Genomic DNA, 14099 nt, shown 5'->3' on the forward strand with positions numbered 1-14099 from the left:
AACAGTAAACAAAAAAAAAACTTCATCTCATCAATACATGCACATGTAAGAAAAAACAAACTGATTATGCTGCAGTTTTCTCTTATTATTTCCAGAGCTGTTTCTGTTTGTGTGTGTGTGTGTGTGTGTATATATTAAGTGTGCCTGTGGTTTCTAAATTGATTTGGCTGCCCAGGATGGCCTGGGTTGGTGTTGGATTTCCCGGCCTGAAATTGTGTCCCAGTCCGGCCCTGGTGACGCTTCACATTACTGCATTAAGTATCAAAACGGTTTTGGAACATATGAGACAAACTGGTTTAAAACTTTCTATAGGATGAAGATTTCATTGAATCAGCGAGACATATAAACAATATACAGACAAAACCTTCCATTTATTTATATAAATGAGATTTTACAAAAACACTAATATAAGTTGAAGTCATATTTCATAGTAAGGCTCTCTACATAAAGGCTTCTAGTTAACACAATTCAATTCAATTTTATTTCTATAGCGCTTTTAACAATTGTAATTATCGCAAAGCAGCTTTACACAATCAAAAGAATTATTCAAGTTTGTATGGAATGTGAATGAATAAAAATGGTCAGATAGTCCCTGATGAGCAAGCCGAGGGCGACAGTGGCAAGGAAAAACTCCCTGAGATGGTAATAGGAAGAAACCTTGAGAGGAACCGGACTCAACAGGGAACCCATCCTCATCTGGGTGAAACAGAGAGCAGGAATTGAGCTGGATTCATACAGTGTGTTAGGTGGCAACCAGTTCAGCTATAACAGTTGATGTTAATTGATGTTAATATGGAGTCCAGGTAGTTATTGGAGGCTCGGGTAGACTTTCCTGAACTATCGAGCGACTGCAGCCAAGTCAAGTCCTCAAAGAAACAGCTGTCAACATCAGTCGAGATCATCCCAAAGAGACACACGGGGGAACCATGTGACGAGATCTCCAACCAGGAGCGGGGCACCAGGATGGGTCAGACAGGTCCGGAGGGCAGAGGGAGTCTGGATCACTGGCAGCTCAGGAACGACATGTGTAGCTCGACAGAAAGAGGGAGAAAGGGAGAGAGCAGAAGAGGAGAGATAACAGTGAGGTATGGTCACAGTCACATAATGTATAATTAAACTAAACCTTAACAGGTTACAGTTACAAATACTCTTAGGCATCTTAAACATATACAATAGATTTTTTCATATAAACAGTAATAAAAAATATATATTTTTTAATAAAAAGTAACAATATTGTCTAGCTAGACGTTTTTAAATAAATTGTTGCCAAACAAAACACACAAAAAAGGAAAATCTAAATCTAGTTTTTTGCAGTATTTGCTACGACCTTGATGAGCTCCCTGCGCACCTTCACACTCTGACAACTCCAGTTCTCTGACTTGGTTAGGTAGAGGAGAACGTCGCTTCCCGAAAACTGGATCAGCTTATCATACTCATGACATTTCAGAGCTGCTGTCACTAACTGGAGAGATAGAGGGAGGGAAAAAGACATAGATAGATAGAAAGAGAGAGAGAAAATACATAAAACAGTAGAAAGTAATGTTTATATTTATCATGTAAAAACATTTACCTTGTTGACGTTCTCCAAAACATAATATTTTTTACATGCTTGTTTGAATAAATTCTGGTATGTGTGTATGTGTCTGCTGTGTGGTTTTCAGTGATATCCTTGTCCGTTTTAAGTAAAGTGAGTGTGTGTGTGTGTGTGTGTGTGTGTGTGTGTGAAACGTGGTTTTTAGTGACATTGTCATATTCTGCCTGGAGTGAGTGAACGGGTGAGTGAGCGTGTGCTTTGCACCTGTTGTGTGGTTTTCAGTGAAATTTATGTGTTGTTTGTTGTCAAGGTTCGAGGCCCAGAGATGTAATCTCAGCTACACACAAAGGTAGAGGAAATTAAATGAGAAATCACTTCAAAACATCAACACATATGACCTGTAAAATACGACACTTGTGAATCAAGTCCAGTCGAGTTAAATGCCTCACTACAATCCTACAAAAGAGTGTTCAGATATTAAACCACAGCGCTGCAGAATTCTCACATCTAACCGGACAGAATGAGTTTTCTATAAGAGAGCAGGATAAACTGCAAAACAAATCAGAGTTTTATATTTACACAAATAGTTTTGCACAAATAGTTAACAATAAAAAAAGAATTATCATTAAATCAGAAGGACTTACATAGTAAAGTTTGCAGTAAGATGTTTATTCGACATTTTAAATAATCTGTTTACTATTATGCAGTACTGTGCACAAGTCGTCGGCTACATTCACACCACCAGCCTGAAGTGACTCAGTTTTAATAAACCATCCAGTTATATTTGCAAAATCAGTTGCTAGAAGTACTGTGGCAGATTCTTTAAAATACTCACCAGCTAATTCCTTATAAAACTGTTTTTTTTAGTGTTGTTGCACTAAACATCGACTATGCGTAGTTTACAGGTTATTGCTTTCAGGAATAGATTTTTAGATACAAATGTTTTATTATTTGTGAAACCAAACACTTTATAGCATTTCCTCCCATGTGCCTAAGAATTTCACATAGTACTGCAAATGCTCAACAAATTAATCTTGCAGGCGGTCCACAGCGTTGACAAAATGTTGTTGTATAAGATAAACACCTTAGAACCCTAAATAAATCCCCACCCACCAAACCCTAACTGCCCCAATGCTGAATATTTTTCCTTAACCTCCATTATACTTTAGTGCTGACAACTTCCTGCTAGTGCATCGTGATGTATTACAGTTTAATAAACATTCTTTAAAAAATCTTATTAATGTGTGTACGTGCTATTTATTTATTTTTTTAAACAAAAACAAATAATCCAAGGCAATGTCAGGTCACACACACACACACACACACACACACACACACACACACATCTATCAGCTAGTGAAATGTGAATTTACACTGAGATGCTGTTCCTCCTCCTGCTGGTCGATAAAGTTGTAACAGTTAACCACAACAAAGCCGTGCTTCCAGTTAATGTTAGGAAACAAAAGCAAATGATAAATCAGTAACGTCAAATCCACGTCTCCCTGCTATCACCAACAAGGCTACACACACAAGCACATACACACAGGTTAGTCTAAATACTAAGCATGAATTCCACTGAAACCAGAACACACAAACACACACACACACACACACACACACACACACACACACACACCTTGGTCAAGTGTGTTTTCTTAACTAAATGCAGCAGAAGTATGTGACACTTCTGTAACAAACATAATAATTAAGTAATACAATGCAACAGTGTATATCAATATTCGTGCTTGTGATGGATGTGTAATTGCAGGTGTGTACAATAAAACCTTATGCAGCAGGCGTGTTTACTTGCCTGTCCTACTGGAGTGTATGCACATGTATTTAAGTGGCAAATGTATCTGTAAGAGAGTCCAATTATTAGTGTAGCAGGTGCGTGCAGACCTGCACTACATGCCAGTGTTTGTGTCCCAGTAAAGTGCTGAGCTGTGTGTGTTGTGCACCGTGCTGAGTGTTGCTCCTGTTTGCGTATCTGAACCACAGCATCTCTGCACATCAGCAGTAGCTGATCCTCCCTGTGGAGACGCCCCTGCTCCTGATATTACTCTACATACAAAACAGCATTTGAAAGAGAGAGTGAGAGAGAGAGAGAGAGAGAGAGAGAGAGAGAGAGAGAGAGAGAGAATAATCAAACTGCTTCATCAACACACATATTCTGATGGTTGTATTGTGGAGTGCTTTGAACTTCAAAGCATGTGTACTCAGTGCTTGTTGAAACGGTGTGTTCTTACCATACTGGGATTGATTGAGGGTGCGGTCTGTTTTAACTGTGACTGCCAATCACCCCAAGGTGGTAACCCTCTGCCCCAGCTCTGAAAAGCACATGATGTCGCAGCAACCTACACCACTGCTCCTGCAATTAAAGTATGTAAATAAAGCGTGCCATTAAACAATCTACTGTAGAGTAAAGAAAAATATGCGGTTGGTTTAAATTCTTACCGGCACATTGTATCAAAATACCCAAACCCAGCCACTGGATGCAGTGCCAGTCCCAAGCCCAGATAGAATGGGAGGGTTGCGCCAGGACGGGCATTCGGCGTGAAACCTGTGCCAAGTTTTTTGTGAGTATCAGATGGTCCAATGTGGTGAGGTGGTGGATGCTTTTTACATGTCAAGATAATGCTCCGGTCACGTCTAGTAAAGTCAGTCAAAGTCAGTACAGTCATTTTTGAAGCAAAATCAATGCTTTGCCACAACATGGTCGTAGAATTCGAAAAAGAGAAATTCTATATTTACAGGATTTTGAGCAGTTGAGGGTTAAGGCCTTGCTCAAGGGACTAACAGTGGCAACTTGGTGGGGCTGGGTTTTGAACCTAAAGAATTCTGGTCATTTCCTGGGTTTCTGATTGATCACTTAATGAGAACCATGTGAAGATTTGATTGATGCAGCTTTGTCCGCCACCTAGTAGCACCAGGGCCTTCTCTATCATGGGAGTGGCATTTACTCATCCGTGACTTCAGTGGAAATTTCAGATTCTAAATCTGATTCAATTAGAACCAAATATTTGAGTTGAGGATTTAAATTTTTATAAAGTTGTTGTAATTTGTGTTTTAACAATTTTTTGATTGATGTTTTGTTTCATTCACAATATTATACAGTGCATCCGGAAAGTATTCACAGCGCATCACTTTTCTCACATGTTGTTGTCACAGCCTTATTCTAAAATAGATTAAATTCACTTTTTCTCCTCAGAATTCTACACACAGCACCACATAATGACAACATGAAAAAGTTTACTTGAGATTTTTGCAAATTTATGAAAAAAAAAAAAAAAAAAGATAGATAGATAGAGCACATGTTCATAAGTATTAGCAGCCTTTGCCATGAAGCTCAAAATTGAGCTCAGGCGCATCCTGTTTCCCCTGATCATCCTGTTTCCCCTGGTCATCCTTGAGATGTTTCTGCAGCTTAATTGGAGTCCACCTGTGGTAAATTCAGTTGATTGGATATGATTTGGAAAGGCACACACCTGTCTATGTAAGGTCCCACAGGTGATAGTTCATGTCAGAGCCCAAACCAAGCATGAAGTCAAAGGAATTGTTTGTAGACCTCTGAGACAGGATTGTCTCAAGGCATAAATCTGGGGAAGGTTACAGAAAATGTTCTGCTGCTTTGAAGGTCCCAATGAACGCAGTGGCCTCCATCATCCGTAAGTGGAAGAAAATGAAAACCACGAGGAATCTTGCTAGAGCTGGCCGGCGATCTAAATTGAGCGATCGGGGGAGAAGGACCATAGTCAGGGATGTGACCAAAAACCTGATGGTCACTCTGTCAGAGCTCCAGAGGTGCTTTGTGGAAAGAGGAGAACCTTCCAGAAGTACAACCATCTCTGCAGCAATCCACCAATCAGGTCTATATGGTAGAGTGGCCAGAGAGTCTCATCAGACCAGAGAATTTTGTTTCTTATGGTCCGAGAGTCCTTCAGGTGCCTTTTGGCAACTCCAGACGGGCTGCCATGTGCCTTTTACTAAGGAGTGACTTCTGTCTGGCCATTCTACTATATAGGCCTGATTGGTAGGATCAGAAGGTTTAAAATGTTCTCCTTTTTCCACAGAGAACCTCTGGAGCTCTGACAGAGTGACCATCGGGTTCCTGGTCTCCTCCCTGACTAAGGCCCTTCTCCCCCTATCACTCAGTCTTACTCACTCGGCCCTATCACTCAGTCCTGGTAGTTTCAACCTTCTTCCACTTACGGATGATTAAGGCCACTGTGCTTATTGGGACCTTCGAAGTAGCAGAAATTTTTCTGTAACCTTCCCCAGATTTGTGCCTCGAGACAATCCTGTCTCGGAGGTCTACAGACAATTCCTTTGACTTCATGCTTGGTTTGGACTCTGACATGAACTGTCAACTGTGGGACCTTATATAGACAGGTGTGTGCCTTTCCAAATCATGTCCAATCAACTGAATTTACCACAGGTGGACTCCATTTAAGCTGCAAAAACATCTCAAGGATGATCAGGGGAAACAGGATGCTCAATTTTGAGCTTCATAGCAAAGGGTGTGAACTTATTTACATGTTCTTTCTCAATTTATTTTACTTTTTAAATAAATTTGGAAAAATCAAAAGTTAACTTTTTTTATGTTGTCATTATGGGGTGTTGTGTGTAGAATTCTGAGGAAAAAAAAATATTTAATGTATTTTAGAATAAGGCTGTGATATAACAAAATGTGGAAAAAGTGATGCGCTGTGAATACTTTCTGGATGCACTGTACATTAAAAATAATCTCTTTTTTATTTGGGCTACTTAAAATTCTTTTTTTTTTTACTGAAAACTGAAGCGTGCCTGCCCGAATGGCTACCAGGAATTTTTTACATTTTGCGAGCCCTGCATCAAACCTTACCTGATGTCCTTTGCCCTCGAGCCACTTTATCTTTGCAAAAATATCAACATACAATTAATTTCTGTTGATAAAACTAACTAGTGATTTTAATTTCATTTCATCGTCCTCATGCACATTTCCATATTTATATTTGTCGGACATAATCTTTTTTAAAAATTTGACAAGGTGTCCTGATATTCTTCCTACACAACCGAATTGATATATAGAATTCTTCCATTTCGGAATCTACAATCATTTTGTCTTTAATTTCTGATTCTGTCACAGGAGTATGGTGAATATTTTGGGGTGAAATTTTAATATATTATTATTAAAGACTTGCTTCCTCCTTTTTGATCTTGTTGATTCCACTTTTATATCGTCAATAAATGTTACGTCGATACCCAATTGATTTAATTTGGCAAATTCCTCTGTCAGTCTGGTTTGTCTGTAATACGTCTTTTCTGTCCTTAGCTCAAATCAGTCCTGTGGAAAAAAGTCAAATCCAAACTGTTAACTTTATAGTAAATGTATTTAATTTATATTTAGTAAGAAAAGCAGAAATAACACACTTTTAAATTCTTCCACATTCTTGAAAGGCAATGCGTCTCCTGCTGCCGGTGGCTGTAGTGCAAGCCTCTGAATAAGAAAAGATAAAATAATTCCGTAAAAACTGTTAGTATGAACTGGCCTAATGGTGAACATGCAGTAATTATACTATAATCAGGTCATATATAATGGTATTGGTGAGCACACTGGACAGCAGGACCGGACTTAATCCTGTACATTTTTTTAGATTGTTGCCTGCCCAATAAATAAAATCGATGATTTCCGAAATTGACATTCAATTAGTTAATTTAATATTAATAACAATATTAATATGTTCAGTTATCTGTATGTGTTAGTCTTGATTGGCATCTTTACGCTTTGTTCTCTCCGCGCTTCTCCAGAGCGTCAAAGCAAACAGACATGCTAGAGAGGGAGTGGGCACAAAGAAAGCACTTGTTGCATTTCCGATCTATTCAGAGCTTCAAGTGCAGGTCAGTTTCGGCTGTAAATTATTGTATTTTTTTTCTTTGCAAGTATTGAACTGCTAGCTAATATTAGTTTTAGCGCACGTACTATCGTCACTTAAAATACTATATGTTAAAAGACATTCATATCATTTATTGTAAAGTTACATTGCTCACAAGTCTGATTTAAAAAAATAAATAAAATTTTGTCATAATGTAGTCACAATTGTTCTAATTTTTACATTTTAGAAATTATGTCTGCATTAGTGAGGTCTAAGAGTTTTCCCCCCTTTAAAAAAAAAATAAGGTGGAGACTGATACAGAAAAAATCATTTGTTATACGAATTGAATGAAATTTATTGTTTTGCTAATTTGGGTATCTAAGTTATTTAAAGATAAATAAATAAATATATATTTATTTTGATTATTAGATTATCTAATTACAATGAGGTGGTTATTGGACAGAAGTCAAGTCAGCAGTTTTTCCCAAGTGAAATATTTCACCTTACATGTAATTAATCTACAAAGTTAAAAGCGACATACAAATAAAAATTAATTATATTGAACTATAAAGCAACAATTAATGATTTAGTTTGAGCATCAATTGTTGAAAATTAGACACTGTGTTTGGATTGTAAATCATTTAAAAACCAAACTAATAAAACCGGTCTGAACAAAAATGATGGGAGCCTTACCCTAATTTCTGGGCTGGGACCCTCCATGACATCATCAGATGGGGAACTGGAGGCTGGGAAGGTTGGGTCTGTGCTTGATGCTGTGGTACTCTGGATGTCCTGTTATGGAGTCAGATCAGTGTCATAACTCACAAAAAACGAATTTGACCTTTTCTTATTTAATATTTGTTTTAATTCGATGAACATCAGGACATTACACACTCCCAACTAAGAGTCAGGACTAAACCATTTTCCCTCGCGGGTGTGTCGACTGTTTATAAGTTATTCTTACAGATTTCACACAGAACAGAAGAACCCAACCAATGAGAAGCGTGCTCTCTGCTCTGTGTGTTGGTAGAGAGCGTGCTTTTCATTGGCATTGGTTAGGACTAGCCAGACAGGGCGGAGTTTTGCCGAGGGCGCCACACTAAGCGCGCGAAAATAAAAGTTTAAAATGATTAAAAAAAAAAAAAAAAAAAAAAATTTAAACATATGTAATTAATTAAATATTAGTTATATATAAATTAAAGAGTGGGCTGTGGTAGTCTGGATGTGATGATCAGTGTCATAACTCGCAAATATTTTTTTTTTGCATTTACAAACATCTCAACATTTATTATTATTTTTTAACATTCCTGGGTTTGCGTGTGGGTTTATAGAGACTTCTCTGCCGCGCTTCACTTACTTGGAGCCTATCAGATGGCTCTTAGAAATTCAGCCAATCACATGAAGGTAAATTTGGGGGTATGATTAGGGTTGCCAAGTCCCTGAAACAGAAATAACGGTCAGGGACAAGAGGGAAGTTGGCTTTTTTTTTTTTTTGTATCTGGCACTAGTGGCTCTAGGGTGGGAAAACTCCCCTTAAACACAACAACAACAACAAAAAATATTTGGTATGACTGACATTATATGTAATGTTATTCGAGCTAGCATATACATAAAATTATACTTCTTAAGCTGTTCTTAACAGCTGCATAGCTTTATTTTTTTCTCCCTCCCGGGGGTGTGTAGACTGGTTATAAGTTATTCTTACCAATTTCACACAGAACAGAAGAATGAGATATGACTTTAAGGCTGTACAGTTTAGTATATACTCACAGTAATAATAATAATAATCTGTAAATTATTTGGTAGCATTTTGTAGTGAGTGATTTTACTAAATTCAATTTTAAGTTCCAAAGTTAAAAGTGTGACATGAAAAAAAATGCGACGAGCAAACGATTAATAGAAAACCGATCGCACAAATGCACATCACACATGATTCTCAACTTTTACTTTATATACATAATTAAAACTTAATTAATTACCCAAATTTTTTCAGCATTTTTTACTTTTCGCGCGCTTAGTCCCGCGCCCTGGCCAAAACTCCGCCCTTTCTGGCGAGTTCTAACCAATGAGAAGCTCTGTGTGTTGGTAGAGCGTGCTTCTCATTGGCATTGGTTAGGACTAGCCAGACAGGGCGGAGTTTTGGCCAGGGCACCACACTAAGCGCAAAGTTAAGAATGATGACAACATTTGTGTAATTAATTAAATATTAATTATATATAAATTAAAAAGCAATTATAATTTATCTTATAGAAAGTGAAGTTGCTGTGCTTTAAGCAGGTCTATGCACACTGCACAAATGAAAAGCAGCAATACTAGACCATTTTAATCATACCCTGAAATTCAAATTATAGGATCCATCTGACTGGATGCAAGAAATCTAAAAAGCCCTTACACAGCTAAAAAAAAAAAAAATTATTTGCATTTAAAAACCTATTAATTTACTTCATTTTCGGCCATTTTTTTGATAAATGATATGGAAACATGACTTACCTTCAAAACGATGAGTAATTCTTTGTCCTTTTCAGCAACTACTTCCCACTGTTCAGCATGTGGTGCTAGGACAAGGTCAACAGCCGCCTTTATTGTCCCAAAGACGGGAACAGTGTTCATGAAACCCACCCAGCCTAGTGGCTGTTGAAGGTGGGATTCATGAGCATCGGATTTTGCCATTGGCATTTGACCTGCAATCTCTACGTTTGCAGTCGGTGTGAATGTGGCGTGTGTTGTGTGTCGTCTAAGGATGTGATCAGAAAACTTCTTTGCTTTATCAGTATGTAAATCAGTAAGGTGACATAAGGGTTGCCAGATCCAGGAGAAAATCCCACTTAGCGAAGTAGTGTATGTGTGTGTGTGTGTGTGTGAGGGAGGGAGGAGGTAGATGATACCGAGACAGGGGTTTGTAAACAGCATAAAGATTTTTGAGTTGTAAACAACAGTGCACGTTCAATGATTTTAATAATACTAAATAAAAAAAGGCTGTGGCCTCTACAGAACAGATGGACACACATTTTAGAATAGATTTTGAGGCACTAGGTCACATGACCTGGAAGGTATTAAAATAAAATCATCAAATTTTCTGTCAAAAAATAATAATAAATATGCAAAGTGATAATATGCAAAGTCATTATACACCACCACGCATCACATTGACACAAACAGTAACAACATTAATTAATTAATTTTAAATATGAATGTTTATAATATTAATGTTGTTGTTGGTCTTTCGGTTGCCACGGCAAAGGGTTGGAATATCCAGTCCGCAGAGCAACTTGGCACATGTTTTACGCCAGATGCCCTTCCTGACGCAACCCTCCCATTTTATCCGGGCTTGGGACTGGCACTGCATTCAGTGGCTGGGGGTTTTGGACACTGGCTGGGAATCGAACCCGGGGTAAAAAAAAAAATGCAAATGGCCCCTAACTCGCGCAGTAGGCAAGGTGCTTTCACCGTACTCTGGAGATTTACTGTATGGAGTATGACAGTAATTTTAGCTGTGAATTCAACTTCAGAGCAATTATAGACTGGTTTCCCTTCATGTCGGCTTTAATAAATCTCTCAGGGTCGGCTGTACCGCAGGCGGGACAACATGCATTGTTTCTGGTAACCATGAAAAGAATGTAAACGTTGAAAATGTTGGGTTTAACTCTGTATTTGTACTTGTCTTTAGTGAATTGGATTTGGTTTAATTTTAGCTATCTACTTTGATTTAGTTTTTTGATTTAGTTTTTTCTAGACAAGATGTTAGCTTTTTTTTTCTTTCAATTTACCTTTAACATGCCTATTACTGGAAGAAGGTTGAAATCAGACACAAAATATCGCTTACTTTTATATAGGTAGGAAGGGAGCAAGAAACAGGAGCTATAGTGCAGACATGGACTCAGAAATAATCTGACTTCCAACATACAGTATATATTTTTATATCTAATGCCTTTTTTGTTTTGTTGTAGTATCCAGTGCACACGTCTCTACAGATTCCACTGATGTGTTTATGTAGGCTTGTTTTTATCCCACAACGTTAAACCCAAGTCGTAGCAAATTTTGTGTCTCTCTTGTGTTTGAGGCGTGGATTGCAAATTTACAAGTTTAAGTCAAGAGGCACTTTTGAATAATTAAAAAAATGGTGCACACAGGCCCAGACTAGCCATTTGGAGCACCGGGAGGATTCCCTGTGGCCTGACGACTGATTTGGTGCTGCCATAATAATAATATAATATATTTTTTTTAAATATATTATTACCTACCCTGTGTATTAAATTGATGATTTCCGAAATTAGTTAATTAAATACTAATAACAACATTAATCTGTTCATTAATCTGATTCTGTTAGTCTTAACCCTGACACCACTGCTAGGATGGAGAGAAATCCTAATTTCTGATTTATTCAGGGCTTCAAGTGCAGTCAGATTCATCTGTAAATGACTGTAGTTTTTATTTGAACTGCGAATAAATATTAGATGTAGCGTCATAATATAATCACTTAAATACTATATGCTAAAAGACATTAAGATTATTTGCTTTAAAGTTACATGGGTATTTTATCAGACACAAAATATCACTTTTATATAGGTAGGAAGGGAGCGAGAAACAGGAGCTATAGTGCAGACATGGACACAAGTGAGTCATATTGTCTGATTTTTCAAAATATATTTAGTCATAATGTAGTCATTTATTGTTCTGATCTTTACCTTTTAAAAGATTATGTCTGCTCATTTGTGAGGTTTAAAACTTTTTTTTTTTACTTATTTTCAAATGAAGGTGGTGACAGTCAGCCTACACTAGCTGTGGTGCGATGATCACACATCAGATTTAGTCAGGGACTGAGAAAGGTAGAAGGAAAATAAGAAAAATCATTTGTTATAACATATTGGATAAAATGTATTGTTTTGCAAATTTGGGCATCTAAGACATTTAAAGAATAACTAAATACGTATTTGCACCAAGGTGGAGACAGTCCTGTCTTATTTGCATTTTGTTTTATTTGAGTTATTAAAGATGTGCAAATACTGCATGATCTTGGGCTATTTTGATGTGTTGCATGGTTGTCATTTCCTAAATATACATTCTAGATAATAATAGTTATATTTTGAATTTAAAAATATTGTCAGCAGTTTAAAAAAAACTGTTTTTACCAATACATGCACATGTAAGAAAAAAACATAAGAAACTGATTATGCTTCATGGGCAATCGTTTAGGCATTTTACTGCATATCGTACTGTGTATGTTACAAATAAAATTTTAATTCTTGTTTTTTCAGAGCTGTGTATATATACTACATATATTAGAGGGTAAGTAATAAGTCTGTCTGTGGTTTCTAAATTTATTTGGGTGCCCAGGACGGCCTGGGTTGGTGTGGGATTTCCCAGCCTGAAATTGTGTCCCAATCCGGCCCTGACTGAAGGTGACATGGTTAAAGAGATTGGAGAAGATAGTAAGTGGATAGTAAGACACTTCAACACAAATTGGCTTCTTCTTTTTTTGCCCAGAATCACATGACAATGATTCGATTGGAGATTTTTGTTTTTGGAAAACTTTTTTGTGTTGCATTTCACAATGAAAATATAAATTAATTACCGCTTAAAGATTGTGGATAATTTGAGTTAATCGATAACATCGATTAATCATTGCACCCCTCCTGTCCAGGTGTTTTTCTTTATGAAGTCACGGGATGTGATTGAGGCGTGAATCTGCTGTCTACGGTACAAAGAAATCTCTCACCGTTCACCTGTTTATACCATGCTGTGCGTTTTCTTAAAGAAAGTAAGTGGTTTAGTCAGTCTGTTAAGACATTCACCCAGTCACTTGAAGTCTGTCCATTGCTCAGTCAGTCAGTCATGTATTCAATGACTCTGCCCCTCAGTCAGTTGCTGTCCTTATTTGCTCAGTCACTTAGTCTATTGTTAAATCATTTCTTCAGTCAGTTCCAAAGTCAGTTTATCTTTTTAGTCACTCAGTAAGTTATTTGTTTAGCCTCCGAGGAAGTCATTATACACTCATTGTCACCCTTTTTTCTTAGTCAGTCTATTATTCAGTCACTTACAAAGTCCTTAAGTCAGTTATTCACTAAGTCAGACTCAGAGTCAGTTAGTCAGACATTTATTAACTTAGTCATACTGTGTGTCAGTTGCTCATGGATGTCAGTTGATTGCTAAGTCAGTCATTTTAGTCAGTCATTTATTTACTCAATCATCATCTGTGCCTTAGTTTTTCAGTCAATCGTTTAGTCAGTCATTCAGGCAGTCAATCAGACAATTGCTCAGTCAGTCACTCAGTCATTGTTTACTTCGGTCAGTTGCTGTTTTTAGTTAGTTGCTCAGTTACTTAGTTCATTGGTAAGTCAGTCATTTTGTTGCTCAGTCAGTCACTTTGAAGGACTTTCAGGAAGAAGAGGAAGGACTTTCTGAAGGAGAGAGATAAGCTGAACCTGTACGCTACCACAAGGAGAAAAGGAAGAAGAAGAACATCTTGATGATGAAGCAAAGCCAGAATGTCCGGACCAAAGGCAAACGCTTCTTCAAGGAGAAACAGGTATGAGTGTCAGCTGCAGACTAAACAGGAAGCTGTGCAGGTTTTAAACATGTTAGAGGTACAGTTTTAGTCTGAGTAACTTTTATGTTGTATTTTTTCCACAGATTGCTCTCAGATATGCACTTTTAAGGAAGAAAAAAAACTAGTAGCATCTCAGGATTAGAATCTCTGTACAGATTAGTGATGG

At 37.4% G+C, this 14099-nt stretch overlaps 1 long non-coding RNA gene across 1 annotated transcript; it reads right to left on the reverse strand.

Annotated features, from left to right (window-relative positions):
* Positions 1–1360: 1360 nt before the first annotated feature.
* LOC128507981 (uncharacterized) lies at positions 1361–3900 on the reverse strand. The gene is made up of 3 exons (XR_008355847.1): positions 3781–3900; positions 3493–3595; positions 1361–1462 (listed from the first exon to the last, which is right to left on the reverse strand). It is a non-coding gene; the product is annotated as an uncharacterized LOC128507981 (long non-coding RNA).
* Positions 3901–14099: the final 10199 nt, after the last annotated feature.

The sequence above is a fragment of the Clarias gariepinus genome, chromosome 19 (assembly GCF_024256425.1).
Source record: "Clarias gariepinus isolate MV-2021 ecotype Netherlands chromosome 19, CGAR_prim_01v2, whole genome shotgun sequence".
Lineage (NCBI taxonomy): Eukaryota > Metazoa > Chordata > Actinopteri > Siluriformes > Clariidae > Clarias > Clarias gariepinus.